A 9,404-nucleotide genomic window follows, 5' to 3' on the forward strand; every position below is an offset into this window, starting at 1 on the left:
GAGCAGCGGCGGGCGGCGGCAGCGCACCCCGCGTGTGTCTGTGTGAGAGTTTGTACGGGCGTGTGCGCAGCCGAGAGTGAGCGAGCGAGCGCCCCCTCCCCGCCCCGCGCCGCCGAGCCCCTCGCCCCCCGCACGGCTACCCGGGCTTCTGCCTCCCGCCGGGCGGGCGGAAGCGGGTCGCGGCCCGGGGCTGCGGCTCCCGGGCGCCAGAAGCCCGGGCGGGCGCGGCGCGGAGGCCAGGCGTGCGGCGGGGCGGGGAAGGCGCGCCCCGGGCGCGGGTGGGAGTGCGCGAGGGGGCGCGGGGGAGCGGCCGCGAGCCGCAGGCGTGGGAGGGAGAGGGGCCGTGGGAGAGCGTGGAGAGGGGTGTGCGTAAGGTGGACCGGATGTGAGAGTGCGGCTGCTAGGGCCCGCGGGAAGGTGTGCCTCGGAGGTGAGAGGCGAGGGCAGGCTGGGAGGCAACTTTCGCGGCGAGTTGGCCGCGTCTGGCGCTCTGCGCGGTCCCGGGCGGAGCGCTCCCTCAGAGACCCGCTCCCCGTCCGGCTCTCCGGGGCGACCGGGCGGCGCGTGTGGTCGAGGGCTCGCCGATGGGAGTCGGGACGCCTGGGGCCCGGGACTGGTCGGGCCCTCGCGGACTGTGCACCCTGGGGAAGTTGCCGCCGGCCTTGGGCCTCAGTTTCCCGGCCCGTTGGGGGGAGACGGAAGGCCAGAGTGAAGTCCAGTCCCCTCCGCCCGCACCCCGTGCGCCCGGAACCCCGCGGCGGGCGGCAGCCTGACGTTGGCAGCTGCTCTCTATTCTGGGAAGTGCCGAGGGCTTCCCGAGCGGCCGCTGTGAAGCCAGGTGGCGGGTGGGGAGGCCAGCGGGGAGGGGGCAGGGGCTGCGGCCGGGAGGACGGACGCTCACTGCTGGGCTGCGAGGCCGGGTTTGGTCCCAGAGCCGGGGTGGTGGGAGGCGAGGGTGGCTGGAAGCGGAGGCGCTCGGGCTGTGTAGGAGTTCCCCGAGCATTGGGAAGGGCCCGGGGAGGAAAGAGGTCCTTCCAAGCGGAGGAAACAACGTGACCGACGGAAGAGGCAGGGTTGGAATGATAGCAGCCCGAGCCGAGGGGCTAGGGAAGGAGCCAGAAGGGCTGGAGGCTGTTGGGAGTTCCGGGGCCCGGCTGGAAGTCTGGTGGTTAGAGCCTGGTCCCAGCCAGGAAATGAAATTATACAGGGAAGAAAAAAAAAATTGGCAGGATTCAGAGGTGAAGAAGGGGCAGAAGAAGATTCCAAGATCTGGACTTCTGGGGGCCTTAGTGGAGGTGATGGTTTGATCAGAGGAGTAAGAGTTCTTGAGGACGTTGGGGGTCTCTTGGTGAAGATGGAACAGGTTCAGATCGCCTGGCTGGGTCGTGAAGGACTGTCTTTCCTAAGCGTTCCTGTTGACAAAGAGGGTGGAGGGAGAGCGGCTTGTTTTAAAAAAATAAAAAAAATGCATGTTTCCAGGCCCATTTGCAGACAATCTGTGAGCCTGGATTTTGTATTTTCTTTACGTGCTCGCAGGTGATTCTTGTTTGGGACGTACTGGCAGGTGGGAAGCCTATAGGCTTAGGACTCAGGCCTTCCTCCTTTCTGTCCCCAGCTGTGTGGCTTAGAATGTTCCTGCATCTGTGAACCTAAGTTTCTTCAGTTTAAAAAAAAAAAAAAAAAGGATAAAACAACTAATCCTTGCAGGGCTGTTGTGAAGTCTCTATGAAGGAGAACTGAGTAGTGTGTTGAGACACAGTGGTCACACACATAATGCTTTTCTTAGGAACTAATGAGCTTCTAAATACTTTCTTTTGGAGAGGGAGATCTCCTTAAATTAATTAGTTGTCCAGAAGAAAAATAATGTATACCTACATATTGCAGTTATTTGAATTCTGGCTGTGGTCTCAAATATTCACATATTTCCTCTCTCTAAAAAAGGATTGGATTGCACTGTTCCTGGAGTTGGGAATGGACTTTGCCATTATTTCCCAAACTAATAGATAAACTAGGTATGGATGCTTCCCTATCAAAATGTACTGGAGAATCACAAATGAAAACTACTGTGTGTATATAAACCTCAGCAGACCCAGGGGTAATGATATTCAGATTGTTTACACAAATACCCCTAATTAGTATAGTCACCTTTGTATTATAGGACAGCATTTGCTCATTTTATTTCCGATAATTCAGATTTGCACCTTCTAAAAGAGAAATGAGAGTGGCAGGGGTACTTGTTCTCATTCTTCTCTGAAAGGTTAGTAAAGCTATTTTTTTTTGTGTGATATTTTCAGACATATCAATTCCTTGGTCCTACTGCAAAACCACAAACATTTTAGCATGGATTCTCTAGTGGGCAACAAGCATCTAAAGATTCTTAGCCGAGGTGGCTTCTGGTGAACTCTTTTGCCATGTCTCACCTGGTCACTTTCAAATTTTTTTTCTGAGAAATAACTGCTCTTTGCTGCAGTTGTGTCTTCTGTCCTGCCAGCAGTTTGTAAACCATGGTGCTGCAGAAGGGTTTACATAGTGTGGTGGTGGACACGTTTCCACCATACCTCTGATTTGTAGCACAGACAGTTCCTTATCATAGAATGCAGAGTTGCTCTTTCACATGAGAGAGAAGGAGACAGCCTCCAAATGCCAAAACCAGAAATCCAGAGGTCCTTGCCCCTGCCTGACAAAACTTTATTTTCTGCCTGTTTTCTCCTGAGTTCCCCTAACTCGTCCCCTCCCAGAGAGTTGAAATGGAAATGGATCTGGGCTGAATTTAAACCTACTAAGCCAAGATTTTATGAATGTTTAACTGAGGTCAGAAATTTGGAGACATTTTTGTATTAGGCATATTACTTTTAGGCATATTAACCTTTTCCTCAAGAACATTGAAGGCAATACAGATCCTCATGGTTTCTCAGTGAGGATCGCAGTAGCGTAGCTGGGACAAGATTTCTTAATGTCACTTTGCAGGTAGGAAAACTGAGGCCCAGGAAAGTAGACTTTCTTTCTGGTCATACAGAGCTTGAAACATGACTGGCAAACATATTCTAGCTAAACAGAACCTATGAAGTGTTATGGCTTCGATTTGGACTTTCTTTCTCTCTTTCTTTATTTCTTAGTAATCTCTACACTCAATATGGGGCTCGAACTTACAACTCCAAGATCAAGAGTCACGTGCTCTCCCAACCAAGCCAGCCAGGTGCCCCTTGGACTTTCATGACCAAAATATTTTTGTCCAGGGACAGAGTACCTTCTGATAGCATCACTGTGGTTGCCTTAACTGTTTGAGTCTATAAAACCATGGTGAAAATGTTTTTGCTCAACTAATGATGGTGGTCTGTATGGCCAGTGGTGCTAGGTAATAGAAGGAGTTGGGAGGGAAAATGAGGCCTATTTGCTAGAAGGCTGGGGGAAAAACTGTAGTTGGAGCCAATTCAGTGTTTGGTGGTGTCAGTGCCTGCTTACTCAAGGGGATGATTTGGTGGTAGGGTAACCTTCAGATACTTTTTGAGTTAGCAGAAGAAAAATTGTCTGACCTTGGTTGAGTTAATTCACCTCTCTGACCTTCAGATTCCTCATTTGTAAAATAGTATAACCTACTACCTCAATATAAACTCCAGCTCCTCTGTATTTTTCATATTTTTCCAAATACTAGGCTCTCAGAACTCTACTACTTTGCACATACTGCTCCTTTCCCTGGAAAGTGTTCCCCTGGTAAACTGCCTCCTCCTCTGACTTGACCCCAGGATACATACAGCACTTCATTCATACAGATAAAAGGCATCTTGTCTAGTTCTGACTGTTGCATGACCTTGTGAATATCCTAAAAACTATTAAAGTGTGCATTTTAAACAGGAGAATTTTTGGTATGTGAATTAAATGTCAATTTTTCAAAATTATATGAGAAAAAAAAGTCTTTTCTGTGGTAAATTTCAGGAGAAATGAGATTTTGTTTTTTTTCATTCTTTGGCCAAGTAGCAAACCTTGTATGTAATAGAAGCTCAGGTAATATTTGTTGCATAAGCAATTACTACCTGAGATTTGCTCTATGGATTAAATGAAGATGTAGGAGATGGTACCTGTCTTGCTTGGTGCTTGACATGTAGCAGGAGGAAATGTTCACTTTTCTCCCCTCGTTGAATCCATTCATTTATTCATGGCACTACACAATGTTAGGCACTGAGGATACAGAAATGGATAAATATTATCCTGCTCTCAAAGAGTTTATGATCAGTAGGGGAGGCAGATGTATAAACACACTGTAGTATGGCATAAGAGGTTCCATAACAGACTTTGGGAGCATAGAGGAAAGACCATCTCGTTCAGCTAGGGTCAGGGAGGGGATCATCATGGAAGAGCTGATACAGGAAATGAGTTTTGAAAGATAAGCAGGGATATGCTAGGATAGGAGAAGGAGTGAGAGGAAATGCATGCTAGGCAGAAGGAGTAACAAATGCAAAGGCACAGGAACATAAAAAAAGCATCTGCTCCACACCTACAATCAAATTCAAATGTTGATTCAGAACTAAGTTTGAGAAAAAGAGAACAGAGAAAATAATGACCCCTACCAAAAAAAAAATAACAACAAAAAGTTTTCTAGAATTAAAGACATGGATCTTCAGATTGAAGGGTTTATTGAAGGCACAGCATGAAAGATCCAGAGCACGGGGCATCTGCCTCACTCAGTCAGAAGGGCATGCAGTTCTTGATCTTGGAGTCCTGAGTTTGAGCCCCACATTGGGCATAGAGTTTACTTGAAAAAAAAAAAAGACATGCATGGATTCAGATATGTCCCCATTTGGGGGGAGCTACTGGAGGATAAGTACCAGCAAAACCATGGAAGAGGAAGATAGGAGATTTGGGAAATATGGAATCCAACCCAGGAGTCTATGAATAGAAGATCCACAATGCTACCAGAGCAGCTTTCCAGAGAGCAACCAACACAAATTGGAACAAGAGGATAGATGGCTAAGAAAGAGAAGACTTCAAGGAACAAAAAAAAAAATGGCACTTCTATATGAATGCATAGTAATTATTTCTGATCAGATGCCAGGCATGTTGGAGCATTTGGAAAAAAAATCGTATTTATGGTATATGGAAAACTAGGCAGATGGAAAGGGAAATCATTAACTCTAGGAAAAATACATGGTCATACAAGAAAGAAGCAATGGTCATAGGCTCAACAGTGAAAATATTTGTATAGTCATAATGTAAACACTGATATATTATCTAAACTGTATAAAGAGAACTTACAAATTAGAAAAAGACAACCGTTTGAAAAATGGGAAAGAATACGAATGTACTAATTCACAGAAGATGAAACAAATGGACAATAAGCTCAACTCATGAGTAATTGAGGACATTAAAACCTTTCACAAACATTAACTTGGCAAAAATTATAAAATTCTGAATACAGGGATTGGTGAAGGTGTAGAGCATCAGAAACAGCCATCCACTGCTGGCAAGAGTGTACATTGGTACAATTCCTGTAAAGAACAATTTGTCAGTATCTAGTAAAACTGGAGATCTAGGCTCTTAGCACTCCCTGGCAATCTCTCCCATTCTCCGAGATGGCCTTTACTTATCTCACCTCTCTTCATACCCTCTACTCTCCAATTGCTCCTCATCCACCCTAGGTCTCAATTGATAACCTTGCTTTCTGTTTCACTGAGAAAATAGAAGCAAAGAGAAGAACACTTCAGCCTATTCTATCAGACCCTCATATCCACATCTGTGCCCATAGACCCTGCCTTCTCTTCTATTACTATGGATGACCATGCATGATCCAAAAGAGAGGGAAAAACTGATGAATCCAGAGAAAATGAATAAATGTGCACACGCTTTGACCTATCAATTTCTCCTCTAAAGAAATTCTTTTTTTTTTTTTTTAAAGATTTTATTTATTTATTTGACAGAGAGAAACACAGTGAGAGAGGGAACACAAGCAGGGGGAGTGTGAGAGGGAGAAGCAGGCTTCCCGCCGAGCAGGGAGCCTGATGCGGGGCTCGATCCCAGGACCCTGGGATCATGACCTGAGCCGAAGGCAGACGCTTAACGACTGAGCCACCCAGGCACCCCTCTCCTCTAAAGAAATTCTAACATGTACAAACATACAAGGTTCATTATCACACTAGGATAGTGAAAAATTGGAACCCAGATCTATCATCAAGAAAATGGATTTTTAGGGGCACCCGTGTGCCTCAGTCAGTTAAGTGTCTGACTCTTGGTTTTGGCTCAGGTCATGATCTCAGGGTCATGGGATCCAGCCCCCGTATCGGGCTCCACGCTCAGGGAGGAGTCTGCTTAAGATCTTGTCCCTCTCCCTGCCCCTCAACCTGCTCATGCACGTGCACACTCTGTCTCTTGAAATCTTTAAAAAACCAGATTTTTAAAATTGTGGTATAGTCATAAATTGAATATTATACATCAGGTCAAAGAATATGCATGTTATTCATTTTTTCTGGAATCATTCGTTTTTCCCTCTCTTCTGGATGAAATCAATGATTGGCTACTTGTATCAATGTTAAATATCAAAATATGCTAAATGAAAAGTTATATTGTTGGAAGGAGTGTTATGAACTGCTTACAAAGTTTGAAAATGTGCAAATATGAACATATTTATATGGTATAAATGTATAAAAGCATGCATGGGAATGACAAACTTCAAATTTGGGATGATTATCTCTGGGAGGGGAAAAAAGAATAGGAGATGGGAAGGCACACAATTCCCGTTGTAACTGGTTTTGGTTTTGGTTTTTAAAGCTGGGTGGTAGGTAAATGGGTTGTTCTTTTTTACCTCTTTAGTAGCAAAATGTTTATTTCTGTATCTGGCAGGGGATGATTCTCAAACCAGATTAAGCATCATAATCACTAGAAAAATGTTAAAAATACAGATTCCCAAGACCCACTACTAAAACTCCTGAACCAGAAATTTCAGAGCTGGGCCCAGGAATCTATATTTTCTAAAAACTAAAAGTTGTTTTATTTTATACAGATAATAAAAATTATATTTGTATGTTTATATATGCACATGTAAATTTATAAATGTATATAACATATATGTAATGTTGGACTTACAGGAAGGTTGCAAAAATAGTACAAAGAAGTCCTATATACCATTTACCCAGATTCCCCAAATGTTAACATTTTATCAAATTGGTTTTATCCTTTTCTCTGTCTGAACCATTTGAGAGTAAACTGCAGACAGGATGTTCTCTTATGCCTAAAAACTTCAGTTTATATCTACTTTAAAAAAAAGAGCAGTCTCGGGCACCCGGGTGGCTCAGTCTGCCTTGGGTTCAGGGCATTATCTCCAGGTCCTGGGATCAAGCCCTGCCTCCGTCTCCCACTCAGCTTCTCCCTCTCCCTCTGGCCATCTCCCTGCTCATGCTGTCTCTATCTCTCTCAAATAAATAAATAAAATCTTAAAAAAATTAAAAACTGCCCTTTAAAAACAAAAGTGCAGTCTTTATATAACCCCATCATAATTGTCAAAACTAAGAAGTAATACTATTGTCTAATCTATAAACCTTATTCAGATTTTACCAAGTATGTCGATAATGTTTGTCAGAGCAAAAGAAAATCCGAAATTGTTTGTTGGGATCACTGTTTTGTCTATTTCTTTTATTCTAGACAGTTCCTTAGTCCTTTGTTTTTCATGACGTTGACATTATTGGTGGAAAAAAACAGCTTATTTGGAATGCCCCTCAATTTGGGTTTGTTTGATGTTTCCTCATGATTAGATGATTAGATTATAGATTTTCTTGCAGGAATACACAACAGTGATGCTGTACATTGTATCAGTAGACTTATGATGCTGATTTGTCGCCTTACTAACTTTGGTGATATAAATTTTGCTCATTTGCTGAAAGTGGTGTGTGCCAGGTTTCTCTATTACAAAGTTACTAAGTATCTCTAGGGGAGATACTTTGAAACTTTAAATACTCTATTCCTTAAAATTTCAACCACTAGTTTTAGTATCAGTTGTTGATCCTTGCCTAGAATAATTATGGTTGCCAAATGGTGATTCTAATTTCATCATTCCTTTTGTATTCATTGGCTTTCTACTGAAAGGAAGAGCATTCCCCTTTTCCCCCATTTAATATATCCGTGTGGATGCATATGTTATTCAAAGTGTTATAAACTTTTACTACCATTAAGTATTTTTCTGCTCAGATTGCCCCACTTTTAGCCAGTAAGAGCCCCTTCAAGCTGGCTCGTGTGAACTTCTGACATTGTTCCTGGTTTGTACTTTCTCTGCCTCAGTCCTATCATCAGCCACTTACCTGGGGAGCCCTGGTGCTTCTTTAGCAGAGAACAGTATTTAGAAACAAAGATCTGCATGCTAGATATGCTCATTGCTACTGGGATATTGTTGATTCTAGAGCCTCTCAACCAAAAAGGCTAGGAGATAGATTATGTGAATACAGACACATGCAGATATATGCCTGTCTATATTTGCCAGTCTATTACTATATTTAAAATCTCAAGTTCAGGGGCACCTGGGTGGCCCATTTGGTTAGGCATCTGCCTTCGGCTCAGGTCATGATCCTAGGGTCCTGGGGTTGAGCCCCACATCGGGCTCTCTGCTCAACAGGGAGCCTGCTTCTCCTTCTCCCTCTGCCGCTCCCTGCTGCTTGTGCCCTCTCTCTTTCAAATAAATACATAAAAATCTTTTTAAAAAAAAATCTAAAGTTCATACCGATACTTCTGATTCCAGTGAAACACTATAGGATTCACTTTCTCTTCCCTCCCACTTTTCATATTTGTAACTCTTTCAACAGTGAGAAACCTGGTTCCCATTATCCGCAATATATTTACTTATTTGCTCAATCCTAGAATACACAGAATTGCTAAAACATGCTTCTGTGGAAAAAAAAGGTGGCTATTAACTGGGCTCCTGTTATCTAATACTAGTTTAGAGTTCTTTTGTGTTTAGCCTGAGAGTATACAGTCCAATTATAGTGTTCAAAAGTTACTTGTGTTTTATTTCCCCCTTCAGTGTTATTCATTTGAAATTTGGTTGGTTCATTTGTTTTGCACGTTAGTGCCCCCATCTTTGTTACTTTTATTTTTCTCTTTTTGTTGTTGTTGTTTTTTAAGATTTTATTTATTTATTTGAATGAGAGAGAGAGCACAAACGGGGGGGTGACAGGCAAGGGAGGGGGAGAAGCAGGCTCCCCACTGAGCAGAGAGCCCAATTTGGAGCTCCATCCCAGGACCCTGGGATCATGACCTGAGCCGAAGGCAGACGCTTAACCGACTGAACCAGCCAGGTGCCCTGTTGTTTTGAGTATGTAAAACGTTAACATGGTTCCAAAACACAGAAGGTATAGTCAGATGATTTTCATCCCTTTTCCATTCCTTCTATTCTAACCAACCCATTCCCACCCAGCCCCTGAGCGTAA

Source organism: Leptonychotes weddellii, chromosome 1 (assembly GCF_054177405.1).
Source record: "Leptonychotes weddellii isolate Sample4059 chromosome 1, ASM5417740v2, whole genome shotgun sequence".
NCBI lineage: Eukaryota > Metazoa > Chordata > Mammalia > Carnivora > Phocidae > Leptonychotes > Leptonychotes weddellii.